This window comes from Ovis aries, chromosome 17, assembly GCF_016772045.2.
Source record: "Ovis aries strain OAR_USU_Benz2616 breed Rambouillet chromosome 17, ARS-UI_Ramb_v3.0, whole genome shotgun sequence".
In the NCBI taxonomy this organism is placed as follows: domain Eukaryota; kingdom Metazoa; phylum Chordata; class Mammalia; order Artiodactyla; family Bovidae; genus Ovis; species Ovis aries.
In genome coordinates, this window is record NC_056070.1 from 25,486,044 (window position 1) to 25,509,816 (window position 23,773).

General features: G+C 39.1%; 1 long non-coding RNA gene across 2 annotated transcripts in view; it reads left to right on the plus strand.

The window, feature by feature from the left end:
• LOC132657988 (uncharacterized) overlaps nucleotides 1-9,084 on the plus strand; it is a 161,931-nt gene extending 152,847 nt beyond the window's left edge. For both annotated transcript variants that reach the window (XR_009596848.1, XR_009596847.1), the window contains exon 3: nucleotides 2,405-9,084. This is a non-coding gene — a long non-coding RNA (uncharacterized LOC132657988). The remainder of the gene's footprint in view (nucleotides 1-2,404) is intronic.
• The last annotated feature ends 14,689 nt before the right edge of the window (nucleotides 9,085-23,773 follow it).

The window sequence follows — 23,773 nt, forward strand, 5'->3', positions numbered from 1 at the left end:
ACATCTCTGCTCTTTGTACAGGTTACAGTTATTTTCTGTACAGAAAATGTTACCTGTAGAGTAATAAGTAGGAAACATCACATCAAATAATTAGACACAATTTAAATATTTTCCAACATGACAGTTGAAACTAGTGTCTCCTTGCTACTATAATTTACATTTCTTTAATTAGTAGTGAATTTAACAATTTTTGATATGTTGCTGATCTTTTCCATTTATTTTTTAACAATTTATTTGTTTAAATTGTTCTGTCTGTAGATATCTTAATTTCCTAAGCAAATATTTTAAATGGGTGATTAACTAAACTATAATCATTAATATAACTCATAGTGAGTCCTAAAGTGACTCACCTAAAGTCCTAAAGTGACATAGTGAAATATATTTAAAATTTTGCTTTTTGCGCATTTTATCTTTTTACTCTTTGATGTGAGGATTATAATATGCTTTGCTGCTGCTGCTGCTGCTGCTGCTGCTAATTCGCTTCAGTTGTGTCTGAATCTGTGCGACCCCATAGATGGCAGCCCACTAGGCTCCTCTGTCCCTGGGATTCTCCAGGCAAGAACACTGGAGTGGGTTGCCATTTCCTTCTCCAATGCATGAAAGTGAAAAGTGAAAGTGAAGTCACTTAGTCATGCCCGACTCTTAGCGACCCCATGGACTGCAGCCCACCAGGCTCCTCCATTCATGGGATTTTCCAGGCAAGAGTACTGGAGTGGGGTGCCATTGCCTTCTCCATAATATGCTTTACTCTTATCTTTTCCAGTGTTTTGAAAATTAGATAACCTATTTAAAATTTTATTAGTGATTAAAAATTCAAAAAAATTTCCTTTAACTGTGTTTTGTAATTTTCAGAGACAAAATATCTGTTATTTAATATGTGGCAATTTTATATGAGTATATTAGGAATATTTCATCACTGGTAGTATCATTTTCCACTCTAACATTGAGTTTATGGTAATAAATATGTCTGCCATTTCCTCATATTTTTATGTAAATAAATAGCTAAGAATTTTGGATAGAATTAATGTTCAACTTCAGACCTCAGCCTTACATTTTTTATATATATATAAAGAAAATGTTATAAACTTCTTTAGCTGTTTGGCAGTAAAAGAATTGATTCTTGTTATGTACATTTCATCTTATAATCTTTTAGTCCATTCCCACAATGGTTTTGTGCATTTTCAGGTACCACTTATTATTCATACATTTTTTAAGTTGTTTTGAGGAACACCAAAACATTAGAACATGTTCATTTGTACTCTTGATTATGTATGTATCAGTTGACTGCTTTTGTTTTTTCTTTTTAACCATATGAATAAAGAATAGCAAGAACAAAATGATATTTTATGGAATTAAAATGATGAATCTCTTTTAACAAAATGCTCCAAACAATTGAAAGCAGTCAGATTAAAACATTTGTAATTAGCCATGCTGTGTAAAGATCTGGATAAGGCACTTAAAAATAATAAATATTGTTAGTTTCTTAGAAGAGATGCAAATACTTTTCTTAATCTTGATGTGGATGTACATTTCTTTTTCTTATGGACTTTATATTAAAATTTGTAAAAGCATTGGAATGGAATCAAATACCTTAAGTAATTTAGCAAAACAATAAACTGCTCTGTATCATTCAGAAGCTACGTATCACTCAGAAGCATATTAGCATACCACTTTTCTTAATTTACCTATGATTTTGCATAGAATTTTGATATTTGAATAAATGCCACCCACACGAAGAATGATTTAAAAAAAGATAGTTGATGTATATATTTGAAGCCCTCTCTAACTGTATATAACTAATCTCAAAATACTGATTTTCAGCTGAATAAGTGAGAGAAATAATTTTAAACATTGCTTTGAGTGAACATCTTGGAATAAGCTCATTTAAACTCATTTAAAATTCCTTGTGTTCTTGTTTTTATGTAGTCTCTTTTACTAATAATTTAGGCAACCTATTTTAGTCAGTTTTTAAATTTTATTAAATAATTACAATAATTGTTTCCATAAGTCCTGCCTTAGCATTTTGATTGCACTGGAGCAATTTCTAGAGCTCAACTTTATGTACACATACACATTTTAGCTGGTAGCAGACATTTTATCACAGCTTTCAGAAAGGTAAGTTGAAAACCTGGAGAAATAGCATTTTTCTTCTCTTTCTGAATCTGTATTTCTTGCATTTGTGATACTAACATGATGTGAATACCTGTATCTTCCTTTTCAACAAAGCATAAATCTAGATCCCTCTGAATCCTGTAAAGAATAGAGAATGATCTTCTTTGAAGTAATGAGTTCACAGAAAAACTTCAAAAATAGTTTAAGTGATAATATGTGACATATCTCATAAGGTGAAGAATGCCTTCAATAAAATCTCAGTTTGGGGTGCCTTTTTTTTTTTTTTTCCCAGAGATGGTGAAGATGTTACTCATTTTGAAAGCAATGATTAGGAAGTAGGTGCTTTTGCTGGAAAATACTTTTCTGGAGCCTGAATAAAAGTGAGGTAAATACTTTTAAGACTTCATAAAGTTAAAAACTCATTTTAAAGTTGGTTAAGTTTTTATTGGGAAATATATATGCTAAAATATATGCATATAGTTTAAAGAATAATAATAACATGTATACCCTATAGATTATGAGACTAACAGACAAAATATTATCTGTATTTTAAAAGCTCCAAGTGTGCCCCTCAATGCAGACTTTTTTCTTAACCCCTGAAATTTGTGTTATTCTCTTGTGTTAACTAATAATTTCTTATCTATTGTGTCCATTTGTATATACTACTTAATTTTCCCTATTTTGACATTTATGTAAATATACTTTACTGGAGGAATTTATCTGTATTCAATTATGTGATTTGGATATACATCCAAGTGGATGTATCTCACAGAATTCCTTTTGATTAGGGTAGACTATTCCACTGTGTGCATGTGATGATTTTAGTCATTCTAGTGTTAGGACTCATATAGGCTGATTCCTGTACTTTGATATGAAGAAGAATGCTTTGAGGAATATTCTAGTGTTTGTTTCCTAGTGCTATGGAATGGAATTGCTGTCTTGATTCATCAACTTTAATAGTAATATAATTTGTTAAAATTAGTTTTTCTAGTTCATACTATCACAGTTTGGCGTTCTCATTACTTCACATCACCTACAACCCAAAATATTGTTTGACTTTTAATTTTTGTAAATCTGGTTAGTGTTAAATGATATATTATTCTGAATTAAATTTACAATTTCATGAAAAACAGTGAAGTAAGTGGTATTGTACATTGTGCCATTTGTGTGTCTTCCTTTGCAAAGTGCCTATTTATATATATATATATTGCCAATTTTCCTTTTTATGATTGACTGGAATTTCTATATGATCCATACTTTTTGCTAATTGTGTGTTTTGCATATTTCAGCATTCTGTGAGTTCAAGCTTTTCACTAACTGGTAATGTTTTTAAAGTAAAACAATATTTTCTTTTGCAATTGGAAAATAATCACCCTTTTATTTCCCCTTTACAATCATTTACTAGTTTTATTACCTTTAATTTTACTTACTTTGTCGGCTAAATCCTCTAGTAAAATGTTGAATAACTAATTGACCTATATGTTTTCCTTTTCTTTTTTGTATATATTTTTATTTATTTATTTTTGGCTGTGCTGGGTCTTTATTGCTGTGCAGGCTTTTTCTCTAGTTGCAGAGAACAGGGCTACTCTCTAGCTGTGGCACACAGGAGTTTCGGCTAGTGTGCTCAGTAGCTGTGGCTCCCAGGCTCCAGAGAACAGACTCAATAGTTGTGGCCCACAGGATTAATTGCTCTGTGAAATGTAGGATCTTCCTGGATCAGGGATCAAACCGGTGTTCCAGCATTTGCTGGTGGATTCTTCCTTCACCAGGAAGGCCTTCCTATTTTGTTTCTGATATCAAGATAAATGCTTTGAAATTCTTAAGTACTCTCACCATTCAATTTAATCCCTGCTGTAAGATTTTTGTGAATGCCTCTGTTAATTTCACAGTATTTATTAGCAGTTTATTGTGTTATCTGCAGCAGCTGTTGAATTTTATTAGACACTTCTGAATATGTCATAGTGATCATTTTTTAAAAATTTATTTTCTATAGTAAATTACATTGTTCAGTTTTCTAATGTAAAACAAATTACTGGGATTATGCTGCAGTATCTTTTCTACACATTATCATTCACTATTATATTTAGGGCTATTGCATCTATGTGCTATTATATTTAGCACATTTGTGATTTCCTGAAATTTTCTTACTTGTACTTTCATGATTGTATTTTTTTACCTATTGCTATGTAGTGAAGTACCCCCACCCTTAGCTACCTAAAACAAACAGTATTATCATATAGTTTCTGAGACTTAGAAAAGTGGGTGCAGGTTAGTTGGGTGACTTTTGCACAAGGTTTTATCTGAGGCTTTCGTGCAGATGGGCTAAGTCACTTTAGTTGTGTCTGACTCTGAGACCCTATGGACTGTAGCCCTTCAGGCTGCTCTATCCAAGGGATTCTCCAGGCAAGATATTGGATGGGTTTCCAGCTCCTTCTCTAGGGGATCTTCCCAACCCAGGTATTGAACCTGCATCTCTTATATCCCCTGCATTTGCAGGCAGGTTCTTTACCACTAATCCCATCTGGGAAGCCACATCTGATCTTGACTCGAGGATAATCCTCTAACAAATTCACTCATGTGGTTGTTGGGAAGATTCAGTTTCTCAGTGTCTGTTGGACTGATCCTCAGTTGTTCATTGACTGTTGATTAACTCCTTCAATCCTTTGCAAAATTAGCCTTTCTGAATAGCGTGCCTCACATATGGCAGCTTGCTTTCCACAGAGCAACTGAGCAAGAGGGCAAGAGAGGGAGTTCAGTTCAGTCGCTCAGTCATGTCAGGCTCTTTGTGACCCCAAGGACTGCAATTCGCCAGGCTTCCCTGTCCATCACCAACTCCCGGAGCTTACTGAAAACTCACGTCCATCCAGTCAGTGATGCCATCCAACCATTTCATCTTCCGTTGTCCCCTTCTCCTCCCAGCTTCAGTCTTTCCCAGCATCAGGGTCTTTTCAAATGAGTCATTTCTTTCCATCAGGTGGCCAGAGTATTGGAGTTTCAGCTTCAGCATCGGTCCTTCCAATGAATATTCAGGTCTGATTTCTTTTAGGATTGACTGGTTGGATCTCCTTGCAGTCCAAGGGACTCTCAAGAGTCTTCTCCAACACCACAGTTCAAAAGCATCAATTCTTCAGTGCTCAGCTTTCTTTATGGTCCAACTCTGACATCCATACATGACTACTAGAAAAACCGTAGCTTTGACTAGATGGACTTTTGTAGGCAAATTAATGTCTCTGCTTTTTAATATGCTGTCTAGGTTGGTCATAACTTTTCTTCCAAGGAGCAAACGTCTTTCAATTTCATGGCTGCCATCGCCATCTGCAGTGACTTTGGAACCCTCCAAAATAGTCTCTCTCTGTTTCCATTGTTTCCCTATGTATTTGCCATGAAGTGACAGAACCAGATGCCACGATCTTAGTTTTCTGAATGCTGAGTTATAAGCCAACTTTTTCATTTTCCTCTTCAGTTGTCATCAAGAGGCTCTTTAGTTCTTCTTCACTTTCTGCCATAAGGGTGGTATCATCTGCATATCTGAGGTTATTGATATTGTTCCTGGAAATCTTGATTCCAGCTTATTCTTCATCCAGCTCAGAATTTCACATGATGTACTCTGAATATAAGTTAAATAAGCAGGGTGACAATATACAGTACTTGATGTACTTGGAAGCAACCTTTCCCGATTTGTTGTTCCATGTACATTTCTAATTGTTGCTTCCTTACCTGCATACAGATTTCTTAGGAGGCAGGTCAGATGGTCTGGGATTCCCACAACTTTAAGAATTCTCCACAGTTTATTATGATCCACACAGTCAAAGGCTTTGGCATAGTCAATAAAGCAGAAGTAGATGTTTTTCTGGAACTCTCTTGCTTTTTTGATGATCCAGCGGATGTCAGCAATTTGATCTCTGGTTCCTCTGCTTTTTCTAAATCCAGCTTGTATATCTGGAAGTTCATGGGTTCACGTTTTGTTGAAGCCTGGCTTGGAGAATTTTGACCATCGCTTTGCTAGCATGTGAGATGAGTGCAATTGCGCAGTAGTTTGAACATTTTTTTGGCAGTGCCTTTCTTTGGGATTGGAATGAAAGATGACCATTTCCAGTCCCATGGCCACTGCTGAGTTTTCCAAATTTGTTGGAAAATTGACTGAGTGCAGCACTTTCACAGCATCATCTTTTAGGATTTGAAATAGCTCAACTGGAATTCCCTTGCCTCCACTAGCTTTGTTCATAGTGATACTTGCTAAGGCCCACTTGACTTCACATTTCAGGATGTCTGGCTCTAGGTGAGTAAGCACACCATCATGGTTATCTAGGTCATGAAAATATTTTTATATAATTCTTCAGTGTATTGTATTGTTGCCATCTCTTCTTAATATCTTCTGCTTCCATTAGGTCCATACCATTTCTGTCCTTTGTTGTGCCCGTGTTTGCATGAAATGTTCCCTTGGTATCTCTAATTTTCTTGAAGAGATCTCTAGTCTTTCCCATTCTATTGTTTTCCTCTAGTTCTTTTCATTGATCACTGAGGAAGGCTTTCTTATCTCTCTTTGCTTTCTTTGGAACTCTGTATTCAAATGGGTTTATCTTTCCTTTTCTCCTTTGCTTTTCACTTCTTTTCTTTTCTCAGCTGTTTGTAACACCTCCTCATACAACCATTTTGCTTTTTTGCATTTATTTTTCTTGGATATGGTCTTGATCACTGCCTCCTGGACAATGTTACAGACCTCTGTCGATGGTTCCTCAGGCACTCTACCAGATCTTTTCCCTTGAATCTGTTTGTCACTTCTACTGTATCATTGTAAGGAATTTGATTTAGGGTGTACCTGAAGTGGTTTTCCCTACTTTCTTCAGTTTAAGTCTTAATTTGGCAATAAGGAGTTCATGACTCAATCCACAGTTAGCTCCTAGTCTTGTTTTTTACTGACTGTATAGAGCTTCTCCATCTTTGGATGCAAAGAATATAATCAATCTGATTTCTGTATTGACCATCTGGTGATGTCCATGTGTAGAGTCCTCTCTTGTGTTGTTGGAAGAGGGTATTTGCTATGACCAGTACATTCTCTTGGCAGAACTCTATTGGCCTTTTCCTGCTTCATTTTGTATTCCAAGGCCAAATTTTCCTGTTACTCCAGGTATTTCTTGATTTCCTACTTTTGCATTCCGGTCCCCTATAATGAAAAGAACTTCTTTTTTGGGGGGTTAGTTCTAGAAGGTCTTGTTGCTGCTAAGTCACTTCAGTCATGTCCGACTCTGTGCGACTCCATAGATGACAGGCTCTGCTGTCCCTGGGATTCTCCAGGCAAGAACACTGGAGTGCGTTGCCATTTCCTTCTCCAGTGCATGAAAGTGAAAAGTGGAAGTCAAGTCGCTCAGTTGTGTCCGACTCTTAGCAACCCCAAGGACTTCAGCCTTCCAGGCTCCTCTGTCCATGGGATTTTCCAGGCAAAAGTACTGGAGTGGGGTGCCATTCTTGTAGGTCTTCATAAAACCATTCAACTTCAGCTTCTTCAGCATTACTGGTTGGGGCGTAAACTTGGATTACTGTGATGTTGAATGGTTTGTGTTAGAAATGAACAAAGATCATTCTGTCATTTTTGAGACTGCCTCCAAGTACTGCATTTCAGACTCTTTTGTTGACCATGAGGGCTACTCCATTTCTTCTAAGGGATTCTTGCCTACAGTGGTAGATATAATGGTCATCTGAGTTAAATTCACCCATTCCAGCAAGATATCCAAGATGGCAGAGTAGAAGGATGTGTGCTCATCTTCTCCAGGGAGAACTCCAAAATTACAACTCTCTGCTGAACAAATGTCAACACAAGAATGCTGGACCCCACTAAAAAAAAAAAAAAAAAAAAAAAGATGTCTCATGCCCAAGTGCAAAGGATAAGCCCCAACAGGATGGTAGAAGTAGTGAAATTGCATTTAGAATCAAACCCCGTACCCACCAGAGATCCTTCAGAGGGCTCAAACAAAACATGTACACACCAGGAGAACCCACAGAGACTGAGCCAGACCTGCCTTTGAGTGGAGGTATGGGTCAGCAGTGACCTGCCACAGGGGAAAGGGCTTTGGGTGCAGCAGACCTGAGTGTGGCATAAGCCCTCTTGGAAGAGGTCGCCGTTAACCCCAACATAAAGCCGCCAGAACTTACAGAGGACTGGGGAAACAGACTCTTGGAGGGCGCAAACAAAACTTTGTGCTCACCAGGACCCAGAAGGAAGAAGCAGTGACCCCACAAGAGACCTACCCAGACTTGCCCAGGAGTGTCCAGGAGCCTTCAGCAGAGGCATCCATTGGTGGTGGCCTGTTGCAAGTTTGTGGGCACTGAGTGTGGCAGTGCTTGAATGGGACCTTTTGAAGGAGGTCCCCATTATCTTCATTAGCTCCACCACGGTTTGGCCTCAGTTCAAACAACAGGGAGGGAACACAGCCCCACCCATCAACAGAAAATTGGATTAAAGATTTACTGAGCATGGCCCCACCCATCAGAATAAGACTCAAGGAGATCCAACCAGTCCATCCTAAAGGAGATCAGTCCTGGGTGTTCATTGGAAGGACTGATGCTGAAGCTGAAACTCCCATACTTTGGCTGCCTGATGTGAAGAGTTAACTCACTGGAAAAGACCTGGATGCTGGGAGGGATTGGGGGCAGGAGGAGAAGGAAATGACAGAGGATGAGATGGCTGGATGGCATCACTGAGTCGATGGACATGAGTTTGAGTAAACTCCGGGAGTTGGTGATGGACAGGGAGGTCTAGTATGCTGGAATTCATGGGGAATTCCAAAGAGTCAGACACGACTGAGCAACTGAACTGAACTGAACTGAGCACTGCCCCGCCTATCAGAACAAGACTCAGTTTTCCCCTCAGTCAGTCTATCTCATCAGAAAGCTTCCATAAGCCTCTTACCCTTATTCATCAAAGGGCAGACAGAATGAAAACCACAATCATAGAAAACTAATCAAACTGATCGCATGGACCACAGCCTTGTGTAACTCAATGAAACTATGAGCCCTTTAGGGCCACCCAAGACAGATGGGTCATGGTGGAGAGTTCTGACAAAATGTGGTCCACTGAAGAAGGGAATGGCAAACCAATTCAGTATTCTTGTCTTGAGAACCCCATGAACAGTATGAAAAAGCAAAAAGATAGAACACTAAGAGGTGAATTCCCCAGGTCAGTAGGTGGCCAATATGCTGTTAGAGATCAATGGAGAAATAACTCCAGGAAGAATGAAGAGACAGAGTCAAAGCAAAAACAGCACCCAGTTGTGGAAGTGACTGGTGATGGAAGTAAAGTCTGATGCTGTTAAGAACAATATTCCATAGGAACCTGGAATATTAGGTCCATGAATCAAGGTAAATTAAAAGTGGTCAAGCAGGAGAAGGCAAGAGAGGGAGAGCAAAATGGAAAGTTTTGTGCAACCTAATCTCAGAAATGATCTCTCCCATTGTTTCTGTCCTTTGATCAAAGAACATTAAAACTTGAAGTCATCTTTATGACTTGGGGGTGATGTGCATCATGGAGAATCCATGGTATATCCAGTGACTGAAGTCTGGGCTTTTTTTTTCTTTTCCTGATGCAATAATATTCTTGCCTGGAGAATTTCATGGACAGAGGAGCCTGGCAAGCTACAGCCCATGGGTTCCAAAGAGTCAGACACGACTGAGTGACTAACACAGTAGACTTAGGAAACCCCAGCAGGAAACAAAAGTGATCCTGTAGGGTTTGAACACTATGGCCAGAGTCAGTGGAATGGTTGGGAATGCCTAAGACAAACACAAAGAAGGTTTCAACTGTGGTCAGGACCAAGTGAAGCCTTTTGGCCAGAACAGGAGGCTCATTGTGATCTACACGGCATCTATCCCTGGGCAGTATGTCTGGCTTGGCCAGGATCTGGCAGCCAGGATAGCTATTCCATGCTGCTTCTAATGACTGTGGCAGCCCATGTGTGCAGCCCAGTCTAGGATGGTGTCTGAATTTCCATGGACTGTCTTCTCCCGTATTCAGCTCTTTGCATATCTGTTTGTTCTGGGGTGAACATGTCAGTCCCTGCATTTACTTGGTGAGCATGATCTGCTCACTGGTTATATTTTTCCTTGTCATCATGGGGGTCTCACTGGTGAGTGTGTGTATGGAGAACAAAAATCTTACAAGGAGAAGAACTAATTTTTACTCAAATTTCTCATCTGCATGGAGAGGGGCAAGGAGAGCTTCTTTTATATATCTGTCAAATGTTTGCCACTAGTCCAGTAAAAGGCAGGCTATTGACTATACTGAGTGAGTCAAATAAGTTCACAGTCTTTCATACGCCGCTTTATAATGGTCCTGACTGCAGTATTTACATCAGGGCAGAGGCTAGTGTGTGTGTACGTAGATAATACATAGACTATATCCACTCACATATTTAGCTGCAGGGGCCCTGAGAATTAGAAGAGCCCACCCATACTGAGTCTTCGTAAAGGTTCCAGTAGAGTGGCCTCAGATTCAGAGAGTATTACCTGGTTTTCCCTCATCTTGGTGCCAGGGAAATCAGTCAGCCATGGACTGGTATCTAAGAGGCCCCAGAAGTGCAATTTTCTTTTCATTAGTTTTCCACTGAACTCTGACCTTGGCAAAGGGCCTTTGGTACTCCTCTGATGAGGAAACAGAACCTATGTCAGATTTAAGATCATCTGACTGGATTTGGCTATAGGTTTTGGGGGAGGCAAGAGGAGGGAATAGATAACAGAGTGGAACAACCCTGTGGGGTGCACAGCTGTTTCTTAGCTGGAACTCCCACTGGATAGTTTTAGGGAAGACTGGTTAGACAGATTTCCAGAGGAGATCTAACTAAATCTCTAAGGTCTTCAGGATGCTAAGCAAAGTAAACCAGAAAAGCTCTTCATTCTTTCTTGTTTTCCTCCTGATATTTCAACACTTTGCTATGCGGCAAGGTATTTATCAGCTTCAGCAACAGCTGCTGTTTAGAGTGTTTCAGCTTGTAGGATCCCCTCTGCCTGTCTCTGACCCCACTGCTGGAGAGCACCAAGCGGTGGTTAGGAAACCACTTCACTTGTTTTTGCTAAACCGTTAGGTAGGATCTCTAATGGGAACTACCTGGACAAACTCAACTGGCGAGTCAGAGGCTAATGAGGAAGACCAATGGTCACTCTTAGAACTGAAAAGCTTATGAAAACAATCCTCTGGCATCCTCAAAGAATGCCCCATGGCTTCTGCTAATATCCCCAAGACCCATTGGTGTGGCTGGTGGAGTGTCCCATAGACTCTCCTAGCACTTCTCAAGACCTATTCATTAAGTGTCCCTGGAACGCTCAGATTCTTGCAAATGATTTGCTAGCGCCCCTCTAGCATGTTCCATGGACTTTGCTAACAACTCCCAAAGGTGATATCCCAAAGGGATGTTCAGACTTTAGCTCTTTCCGAATGGCACTGTGTTTAATCAGCTACCTGCTCACAGCACCAATTTGTCAGAAACCCAGCTGAGTTGGAGAGAGTGAGCTGAGCTGCCAGATGTTGGAGCAGTCAATTAAAGCAACAAGCAAAAATAAGAGAAATGGAGACTTTTGGTAAGAAACTTGGAAGTCATCACTTCATCCTAATAACAAGTAAAGACCTTAACAAACTGAAAAAGCAGCAACTCTTTTTAGAAACAAATCAGGTCACAGGGCAAACAGCTAATTGCAAAGTTAGAGATACCGCCAGGTGAGTACAGAAACTCTTAATTTACCTGAGCAGAAATCCAAGAACTAAAACCTCTGAAAGATCCAGTAACAAAGTAAGAATACCTTAACTGTAATTGATGAATTTCTGGAGGCTCAATGTGAACAAGTTCAAGAATTAATCATTTCAGAAGAGGTCAGTCTTAGTGGATCTCCACACCTTTATGACTTTTACTAATACACTCAGGAGCCCTACGAGACTCTTGCTATGAAGACTGAAGAAAAGTCCTCTCTTGATTCCAGTAGGGGATAGGGAAGAGCAGCCATTTTGAAATAACTAACCTTCTGTTCATAGCAAGCGAAGTGAAAGTGAAAGTCACTCAGTTGTGTCCAACTCTTTCGAGCTGCTTGGACTGTAGCCCACTAGGCTTCTCTGTCCACGGGAGTCTCTGAGCAAGAATACTGGAGTGGGTACCATTCTCTTCTCCAGCGATCTTCCTGATCCAGGGATCAAACCCAGATTTCTTGCATTGGAAGTAGATCCTTTACCACTGAGCCACCAGTGAAGCCAAGGCAGGCCTTCAAAAGTATTTTATCAGAACTCACTTCCCTGGAGGAACTCCAGTCCCATCTAGATTTTAGGTGTAAAAGAAGGAAAATATCTAAATTCAGCCATGTTAGCCATCTCCCCACCTAGAAGGAGAAGGAGGTAAAAGAGAAATATATGTGTGACATTCACAGTCCAGAGGCACAGGCTCACTAGAAGACTGAGACCTAATGGTAGGACTAAACATGTCTCTTCTTAACACCAAATTCCAAAAAGCTTATTCATAGTAGTTTCTGTAGATCATATGAAACTATTAATAAAAGATTGCAAGACATACTATAGGGCAAAAAAAGCAAAATATGAAGAAATAGAGCAAGGATGGATACCAGACCCAGGTAATGCAGGAATTTTGATATTACTGAACCAGGAATTTTAAAATGTTCATTGAGTCAGCATTAAAAAAATGAACTATGATCCGTATGCTGTGAGCTCTAAAGGGTAAATTAGATATTACGGAAAACAAATGGACAAGAGAAGAAATCCTATCCAGAAAGCACAAGAACAAATATGCAATCTGAATAAGCCTATATCTATTAAAGAAGTTGAATCAATCATTAGTAACACTTCAAAATAAAAAGCACTAAACCTAGAAAAGTTCAGTGCTTAAATCCACCAGAGGGTAGATTTTATTGCATTGCGTGTATTCAGTAGATCAGTTGTGTCTGACTCTTTGGGACTCTCTGGACTATAGTCCACCAGGCTCTCTGTCCATGGTATTTTCCAGGCAAGAATCATGGAGTGGGTTGCCCTGTCCTCCAGGGGATGGAACCCAAGTCTCCTGCATTACAGGAAGATACTTTACCACTGTTCCACCGGGGAAGCCCCTTACATTGTGTTACTCTAATACCAAAACAAAGTAAAATACTAAAATAAAACTACATTCCAATAGCTTTCATAAACATAGATGCAAAAAATCTTAGCAAAATATTGGCTAAAATAGCTAAACAAAGTTTAAAAAATATTTATATATAAGTATATTGTGATCAAATCGGATTTATCTCATGTATGAAAGGCTGGTTCAACATTCAGAAATCAGTTAATATAATCATCACATCAAGAAGCTAGAAAAGAAAATCACATTATTATAACAATAAATGTAGAAAAATATTTGACAAAATGAAGCATTCATTCATGATAAAACTTCTAATAATTAGGAATAGAGAAAAAATTCCTGAACTTAATAACTAATATCTAACAGCACTAACAGTATACTTACCACTGAGAAATTGGAATCGATCCTTCAAGTTCAGGGACATGGCAAGGATGTTGCTTCTAAACATTGCTTTTCAACATTGTGCCAAAATCCTATATAACCTACTAACAAGAAAATGACATAGAAAGTATAAAAATTGAATATTATGAGATTATGACATTGTCCATCAAAGAATATCAAAATAGGGTTAACACTGAAAGTCAGAGAAGATATAGGTTACAAATATAATCAACAAAATAATAGGTGGCCAAATGATATATATATAAGGAAAAACACATAGGAAACCCAGTGAAAAAATAAGTGAAAGAGTTGAATAACTATTGCACAATCCAAATGGAAATTAAATATGTGAAACGATGATTGGTCTCACTGATAACAACTGGAGAGAAAATTTAAAACACAGAACCATCATACAACAAAATAAACTAAAAAAAAAAGTCTACTAAATGTGGGTGAAGTTAAGGAGCAGTGATAAATTTGAAACTGTAATGTTGCTGTTGCTGTTCAGTCACTAAGTTGTGTCTGCTGCTAAGTCAAGTCCAACTCTTTGCAACCCCATGAACTGTAGCCACACCAGGCTTCCCTATCTTTCACTATCTCCCTGAGTTTGCTCAAACTCATGTCCATTGAGTCAGTGATGGCATCCAACCATCTCATCCTCTATCACCCCCTTCTTCTCTTGCCCCCTATCTTTCCTAGCATCATGGTCTTTTCCAGTGAGTCAGCTCTTCACATAAAGTGGCTAAATTATTAGAGTACTGCTTCAGCACCAGTCCTTATAATGAATATTCAGTGTTGATTTCCTTTAGGAATGACTGGTTTGATCTCCTTGCAGTCTACAGGACTCCAACACCAAAGTTCAAATGCCTCAATTCTTCAGTGCTCCAACTTCTTTATGGTTCAGCTCCCATACCTGTACATGACTGTTGGAAAAACATAGCTTTGACTAAATGGACCTTTGCTGGCAAAGTGATGTCTTTGCTTTTTAATGTACTGGCAAGGTGTGTCATAGCTTTTCTTCCAAGGAGCAAGTGTCTTTTAATTTCATGGCTGCAGTCAATGTCTACAGTGATTCTGGAGCCCAAGAAAATGAAATCTGACACTGTTTCCATTTTTTTCCCCCATCTATTTGCCATGAAGTGATAGGACTGGATGCTATGATCTTCTTTTTTTTTTTTTTTTTTTCTGAATGTTGATTTTAAATCAGCTTTTTCACTTTCCTCCTACATCCTCATCAACTGGCTCTTTAGTTCTTCTTCACTTCTGTAATTAAAGTGGTATTATCTGCATATCTGAGGTTGTTGCTATTTCTCCCAGCAATCTCGAATCCAGTCTGTGAGTCATCCAGCCTAGCATTTCATATGATGTGCTCTGCATATAAGTTAAATAAGCAGAGTGACAATATACAACTTTGACATACTCCTTTCACAGTTTTGAACCAGTCCATTGTTTCATGTCCAGTTCTAACTGTTGCTTTTTGTCCCACATACAGGTTTCTCAGGTTTCTCAATACCTCTCAGGATGAGGTATTCTCATCTCTTTAAGAATTTTCCATAGTTTGTTGTGATCCACACAGTCAAAAATTTTAGCAGGTCAATGAAGCAGAAGTAGATGTTATTTTAGAATTCCTTGCTTTTTCTATGATTCAACCTGTGTTGGCAATTTGATCTCTGGTTCTTCTTAGTTGTTGTTCAGTAGCACAGTCATCGGAGAAGGCAATTGCAACCTGGAAAATCCCATGGATGGAGGAGCCTGGTGGGCTGCAGTCCATGGGGTTGCGAAGAGTCAGGCATGACTGAGCGACTTCACTTTCACTTTTCACTTTCATGCACTGGAGAAGGAAATGGCAATCCACTCCAGTGCTCTTGCCTGGAGAATCCCAGGGATGGGGGAGCCTGGTGGGCTGCCATGTATGGGGTTGCACAGAGTCGGACACCACTAAAGTGACTTAGCAGCAGCAGCAGCACAGTCATGTCAGACTCTTTGCAACCCCATGGCTGTAGTACACTGTCCTGTCCTTCACTGTCACCTGGAGTTTGCTCAAAATCATGTCCACTGAGTTGATGATGCCATCCAAAAATCTCACCCTCTGTCTTCCACTTCTCCCACCCTCAGTCTTTCCCAGCATGAGGGTCTTTTTCAGTGAGTTAGATCTTCACATCAGGTGGCCAAAGTATTGGAGCTTCAACTCCAGCACCAGTCCTTTTAATGAATATTCAGGGTTGATTTCCTTTAGGATTGACTGATTTGATCTCCTTGCTGGCCACCTGACTCTCAAGAGTCTTCTCCAACACCACAGTTCAAAAGCATCAATTCTTTGGTGCTCATCTTTCCTTATGGTCCAACTCTCACATCTATACATGACTACTGGAAAAACCATAGCTTTGACTATACAGGCCTTTGTTGGCAAAGTGATGTCTCTGCCTTTTAAAACGCTATCTAGTTTTGTCATAGCTTTTCTTCCAAGGAGCAAGCATATTTTAATTTCTGCCTTTCGTAAATCTAGCTTGTACATTGAAATCTAGTGTTCCTTTTTACATCAATCAATCTTGGAATTGTTACCTTCCAATTAAAATATAAGCATTTGTGTGTCCTGATATGAATTGGAAACCTCACTGATAGCTATTATGAAGTCATCTGAGTTGTAGATTCTATTTTGTGGGCACTGGCATGTGTTTCTATGTTTTTGTGTGTAAAATGGGGCTTTGAAGAAAGTGTGTGTGTGTGTGTGTGTGTGTGTGTGTGTGTGTGTGTGTGTGTGTTTAGCTGGGTATGTTCAAGTGTGGCTAGTGAGAGAAAACTGTGTAGATCAAATTCCATTTCTTCAATGTAAAACTTTAATAAGCCTAGCCTTTATTTTGTGCCAGTCATTCGATTTTGCTGCTTATTGTAATTATTATATATTTTTTGTTGTATATAGAGTTGAAACTGGGGATTGCATTTTATTTTTTTTTACACCTTTGAGGAGAGGAATTAAAAAAAAACCTGAGAACTTGAATAGCATTTAATAGTATTTTATTCTTTATAATGTCAATTGAACTAAAAACTTGTGGCTAGCCTTATGAAAATTTCACTGGTCTAAGATTATGTGGGAAATTAGTTAAAAACAAATTATCAGAAGTAATATATGTGCTATTTTGTATTACTTGTTGTATCTCTGTTAGTAGAGGAAATTATTACATTAAGAATAAATAATATATAATAACAAAATTCCTATTAATTGACTATATTTTTCCACTAAATCACCACATAGATATTTGCCTCTATATCTCTTCTGAATATTTAAGAAAATATTTGTTGAAATATTCTGTACTTAATCCTAAGAGTGAAAGCCAAGTATATTTTTAAAAATTACATTGGTCTTCCTCTAATTCTAACTTTCTGTTCTATATTCATTTACAAAATTAACATTTCTATTAGTTTCTAAACTCATAGAATTTTGTAAGACTTAGCAAAATTTTACATTGTTACATGACATGATTATTTTCTTATATATCCTAGGATGACTGTGGCAACTGTACATGTTTTCCACCATTGATCAAGAAACAAATCCCATCCTCCCAAAACATCTGCTGAAACAGATTTGTCTGTAGAAAAAAATTTCCAGATCTGAATTGCACTGTTCAAACCATTGTCAGTATTCAACTAATAGCTAGTTCCATTTCTGGGGCTATATTTAAGTATTCATTCTTGATTCAAGTTGTCTTGTTCCAAACACAGAAGAAGTGAATTTTTAGATGTCCTAGCTAATTTTCAAGTCAAACTATCATCATCTACTGCCCGATTCTTCCAGAATTGACCTTTCAGTCCTTAGTACCTTTATTCTGAATATTCTGAATAACTCAGCAACTATAAAACTTGTTTGCTATTGTTCCTTCATATGTGCTATCATACTCAAGGTGACTTTGAGTTCCCTTGAAATAAGTGACCATGTCTTATTCATGATATTTTTTCTTGCTATCTGTGAAAAATATTCAATTAAGAATAAATGAATGAATGAATGCATGAGTTAATATTGTGATAAAATAAGATGATTGTAACTAGAAATACCAATGAGACCTGAACACTGAAGCCTCCCCTTTTTAGGACTCTCGTCAGCTAACTTTATCAATAATATGGTCCTCTATATCTCATGTTTCACAATAACCATAGCAAATAAGAGGCAAGTGGTAAATACCGCTGCAAAAAGAAGACATGGTTTCATTTTAATCTGTTGTTGTTCAGTCACTCAGTCGTGTCTGACTCCCTTTGACTTCATGGACTGCAGAACGCCAGGCTTCCCTGTCCTTCACAATCTCCCAGAGCTTGCTCAAAGTTATTTCCATTGAATTGGTTAATTAGAAAAAAATCAAAATAGTTTATCTGAACAATCACCTACCTTAAATTATTCTTCCCTGAGTTATGTATGGCAAATATATTCTATGTATAAATCCTCTATATCATACACATTCACAGATAAGACTTTTCATTCTCTTGTTTTTATTTTGTATAATTAACAATCATAAAATATTGCACATAGCCAGCATTTTGCTGCACTCTGAAGTCAAAATTTAAGCACCAAATGGAAAATGAAGTTTTATGTAGATTTCTGATATTTTATTTGCTGAATAATACTTGTATTAGTTAACTAGACCTGTCATAACAAAATGTCACAGATTGTGTGATGTAAAAGAAGTTTACTTCCCCCTAGTTCTGCAGGATAGAGGTCCATGCTTTCATGTTTGGTTTCTCCTGAGGCCTCTGTCCTTCTTGCTGTGTCCTCACATAGTCCCTTCGCTCTGTGTGCTACAATCTCAGGTGGCGCTAGTGGCAAAAATCTGCCTGCCAGTGCAGGAGACATGGGTTCAGTCTCTGCGTCGGGAAGATCCTCTAGAGTGGGGCACAGCAGTCCACTCCAGTATTCTTGCCTGGAAAAATTCATGGACAAAGAAGCGTAGTCCATAAGGTCCCAAAGAGTCAGACACAATCCAGCACACACACTATATCCCAGATAGCCCTCTCTATGGATAGATTGGATTAAACCCCATCCTGAAGGCTTGATTTTCACTTTATTACTTCTTTAAAGGCGTTATCTTTAAATATAGTCACATTCTAAGGCATTGGGGGCTTCCCTTGGTGGCTCAGAGGGTAGAGCATCTGCCTACAATGTGGGAAACCTGAGTTCAATCCCTGGGTCGGGAAGATCCCCTGGAGAAGGAAATGGCAACCCACTCCAGTACTCTTGCCTGGAGTATCCCATGGACAGAGAAGCCTGGTAGGCTACAGTCCAAGGAGTCGCAAAGGGTCGGACACGACTGAGTGACTTCACTTTCACTTTCTTTCAAGGCACTGGGGTAAGGATTTCAATAAATAAGTAAAGGGGAATGGAATACAAAATTCCATCTATAACAGTGCTTAAATATATAAATATAAAAATTTGAGGAAATTGGTTATACTTCCCTCTAAATTAGATTTTGGTGCAAGATTCTAAATGTAATTTTATTCTCTTAAAGTTCTTTAAAAATATATTTTTGTCCTAAATGTCGTTGTTCAGTTGCTCAGTCATGTCCAACTCTTTGCAACCCCATGGAATGCAGCACGCCAGGCTTCCTTGTCCATCACCATCTCCTGGAGTTTGCTCAAGCTCTTGTCCATTGAGTCAGTGATGCTATCCAATCATCTCATCCTCTGTCATCCCCTTCTCTTGTCTATAGTTGTTCCCAGCATCAGGGTGTTTTCCATCAGGTGGCCAAAGTATTGGAGCTTCAGCATCGTCCTTCCAGATTTATTTTCTTTAAGACTGACTGGTTTGATCTCCTTGCAGTCCAAGGGACTCTCAAGAGTTTCTCCAGCACCACACTGGAAAGCCTAAAAGTAGTATATTAGAAATGGTGTATTTCTAATATTTACTGAAATAATTTCTACTGTCTCTTTTAGGTACATGAAACAGAAAACAACAACAGCAACAACAACAAAAAAAAACACCTTCTTTTATGGACTGTAGCCCACTAGGCTCCTCTGTCTGTGGAATTCTCCAGGCAAGAATAGTGGAGTGGGTTGCCATTACCTTCTCCAGGGGATCTTCCCGGTCCAAGAATCAAACCTGGGTCTCCTGCACTGCAGGCAGATTCCTTACCATCTGAGATATAGGGAAGTTTCAATAAGGACTACATCTAACAGGAAATTTATTGCTGAAATTTGCAAGAAATTTTGACTAATTTCAGCTATACAAATTAGATTTGAATAGTTTATGGATGCCAGAGAAGTACAAGGAAATGTAGTCTTAAAATTAATAGAAATGTTATCCCTGCTTCTTGATTCAAAAGTCCTCCCTCTTTCCCTCTCCGTCTTCCTCCTCTCTCCTCTCTCTCTCCCCCCTTTTTTTGTCTCTTCTGCACATGGTAAGAGAGAAGCTCTTAGTATCAGCTGTTTTCAGTCTGGAGTTAGAAACTGTGATGCTACAAAATCAGAATCTCTAAGGGAGAAAGGGAAAATATATTGTCAAATATATTCAATATTTTAATAGAATTTTAAATAATACAAATTTCAGAAAATATCAGTGGATGAAATCTTTGTGATAGACACAAATATGCCAACAGTGTGCTCTTATATATATATATATAAATTTTGGCTGTGCTGCAGGCATGTGGGATCTTAGTTCTCTCATCAGGGATGTCACCCATACCCCCTTCATTGAAAATGCAGATTCCTAACCACTGGACAACCAGGGAAGAATTTGTTTTCTCACATTTAAAGCTAAGTTTCACTTAGCTGTTTTTCCTGCTTTCCGTTTTTACCATAATAAAACTCCTGTCTAAGTCTTCTATTAATTCTGTATCATATCCACACTCCATCCTTCCTATACAGAGCCTTAGTTATCGTATTCAGAGCCAGGAATTAAATTTAAAAATAAAGAAAAAATATCTTTTTTTCTGAAGAATCCTTTCCTTTTGGAGTCCTATGTTTTCTGTTTAGATGGTAAGCAGCTGTGTGAAATTCAGGAGTCCTTGGTTCAATCACTGGGGCAGAAAGATGCCCTGGAGAAGGGAACAGCAACCCACTCCAGTCTTCCGGCCTGGAGAATTCTATGGACAGAGGAGCCTGGCAAGCTACAGTTCATAGGGTTCAGTTCAGTTCAGTTCAGTCACTCAGTCATGTCCGACACTTTGTGACCCCATGAATTGCAGCACGCCAGGCCTCCCTGTCCATCACCAACTCCCGGAGTTCACTCAAACTCATGTCCATCGAGTCAGTGATGCCATCCAGCCATCGCATCCTCTGTCGACCCGTTCTCCTCCTGGCTTCAATCCCTCCCAGCATCAAAGTCTTTTGCAATGAGTCAACTCTTCACATGAGGTGGCCAAAGTACTGAAATTTCAGCTTTAGCATTATTCCTTCCAAAGAACACCCAGGACTGATCTCCTTCAGAATGGACTGGTTGGATCTCCTTGCAGTCCAAGGGACTCTCAAGAGTCTTCTCCAGCACCACAGTTCAAAAGCATCCATTCTTTGCTGCTCAGCTTTCTTCACAGTCCAGCTCTCATATCCATACATGACCACTGGAAAAACCATAGCCTAGACTAGACAGACCTTTGTTGGCAAAGTAAAGTCTCTGCTTTTGAATATGCTATCTAGGTTGGTCATAACTTTCCTTCCAAGGAGTAAGTGTCTTTTAGTTTCATGGCTGCAATCATCATCTGCAGTGATTTTGGTGTCCCCCCAAAATAAAATCTGACACTGTTTGCACTGTTTCCTCATCTATTTCCCATGAAGTGATGGGACCGGAAGCCATGATCTTCATTTTCTGAATGCTGAGCTTTAAGCCAAATTTTTCACTCTCCTCTTTTCACTTTCATCAAGAGGCTTTTTAGTTCCTCTTCACTTTCTGCCATAAGGGTGGTGTCATCTGCATATCTGAGGTTATTGATATTTCTCCCGTCAATCTTGATTCCAGTTTGTGCTTCTTCCAGCCCAGCGGTTCTCATGATGTACTCTGTGTATAAGTTAAATAAACAGGGTGACAATATACAGCCTTGACGTACTCCTTTTCCTATTTGGAACCAGCCTGGCTTGGAGAATTTTGAGCATTACTTTACTAGCATATGAGATGAGTGCATCATAGGGTTGCAAAGACTCAAATACGACTGAATGAATAACACTTTCACTTTTCACAACACTTTTGTCTCAAACAAACTTTCATGTAAAGGAATTTTAAGCAATGTTTAAATTAGATGTGTTTATTCATCCATAAAAAATATTTAAAGTGTGCTTACCCTCAAGTTGGCCAAAGAATGCTCAAACTACCGCACAATTGCACTCATCTCATAGGCTACTAAAGTAATGCTCAAAATTCTCCAAACCAGGCTTTAGCAATACGTGAACTGTGACCTAACAGAAGCAGAAGATCTTAAGAAGAGGTGGCAAGAATACACGGAAGAACTGTACAAAAAAGATCTTCACGACCCAGATAATCATGATGATGTGATCACTAATCTAGAGCCAGACATCCTGGAATGTGAAGTCAAGTGGGCCTTAGAAAGCATCACTACGAACAAAGCTAGTGGAGGTGATGGAATTCCAGTGGAGCTATTTCAAATCCTGAAAGATGATGCTGTGAAAGTGCTGCACTCAATATGCCAGCAAATTTGGAAAACTCAGCAGCAGCCACAGGACTGGAAAAGGTCAATATTCATTCCAATCCCAAAGAAAGGCAATGCAAAAGAATGCTCAAACTAGCGCACAATTGCACTCATCTCACATGATAGTAAAGTAATGCTCAAAATTCTCCAAGCCAGGCTTCAGCAATACGTGAACCATGAACTTCCTGATGTTCAAGCTAGTTTTAGAAAAGGCAGAGGAACCAGAGATCAAATTGCCAACATCCACTGGATCATGAAAAAAGCAAGAGAGTTCCAGGAAAACATCTATTTCTTCTTTATGGACTATGCCAAAGCCTTTGACTATGTGGATCACAGTAAACTGTGGAAAATTCTGAAAGAGATGGGAATACCAGACCACCTAACCTGCCTCTTGAGAAATCTGTATGCAGGTCAGGAAACAACAGTTAGAACTGGACATGAAACAACAGACTGGTTCCAAATAGGAAAAGGAGTACATCAAGGCTGTATATTGTCACCCTGCTTATTTAACTTATATTCAGAGTACATCATGAGAAATGCTGGACTGGAAGAAACACAAGCTGGAATCAAGATTGCCGGGAGAAATATCAATAACCTCAGATATGCAGATGATACCACCCTTATGGCAGAAAGTGAAGAGGAGCTAAAAGCCTCTTGATGAAAGTGAACGAGGAGAGCGAAGAACTTGACTTGATGCTCAACATTCAGAAAACGAAGATCATGGCATCCGATCCCATCACTTCATGGGAAATAGATGGAGAAGCAGTGGAAACAGTGTCAGACTTTATTTTTTTAGGCTCCAAAATCACTGCAGATGGTGACTGCAGCCATGAAATTAAAAGACGCTTACTCCTTGGAGGAAAAGTTATGACCAACCTAGATAGTATATTCAAAAGCAGAGAATTTACTTTGCCGACTAAGGTCCATCTAGTCAAGGCTGTGGTTTTTCCTGTGGTCATGTATGGATGTGAGAGTTGGACTGTGAAGAAGGCTGAGCGCCAAATAATTGATGCTTTTGAACTGTGGTGTTGGAGAAGACTCTTGAGAGTCCCTTGGACTACAAGGGATCCAACCAGCCCATTCTGAAGGAGATCAACCCTGGGATTTCTTTGGAAGGAATGATGCTAAAGCTGAAGCTCCAGTACTTTGGCCACCTCATGCGGAGAGTTGACTCACTGGAAAATACTCTGATGGTGGGAGGGACTGGGGGCAGGAGGAGAAAGGGATGACCGAGGATGAGATGGCTGGGTGGCATCACTGAATCGATGGACGTGAGTCTGAGTGAACTCCGGGAGATGGTGATGGACAGGGAGGCCTGGCGTGCTGTGATTCATGGGGTTGCAAAGAATCGGACATGACTGAGTGACTGAACTGAACTGAACTGAACTGAACTTCCAGATTATTAGCTGGTTTTAGAAAAGGCAGAGCAACCAGAGATCAAATTGCCAACATCCGCTGGATCATCGAAAAAGCAAGAGAGTTCCAGAAAACATCTATTTCTGCTTTGTGGACTATGCCAAAGCCTTTGACTGTGAGGATCACAATAAACTGTGGAAAATTCTG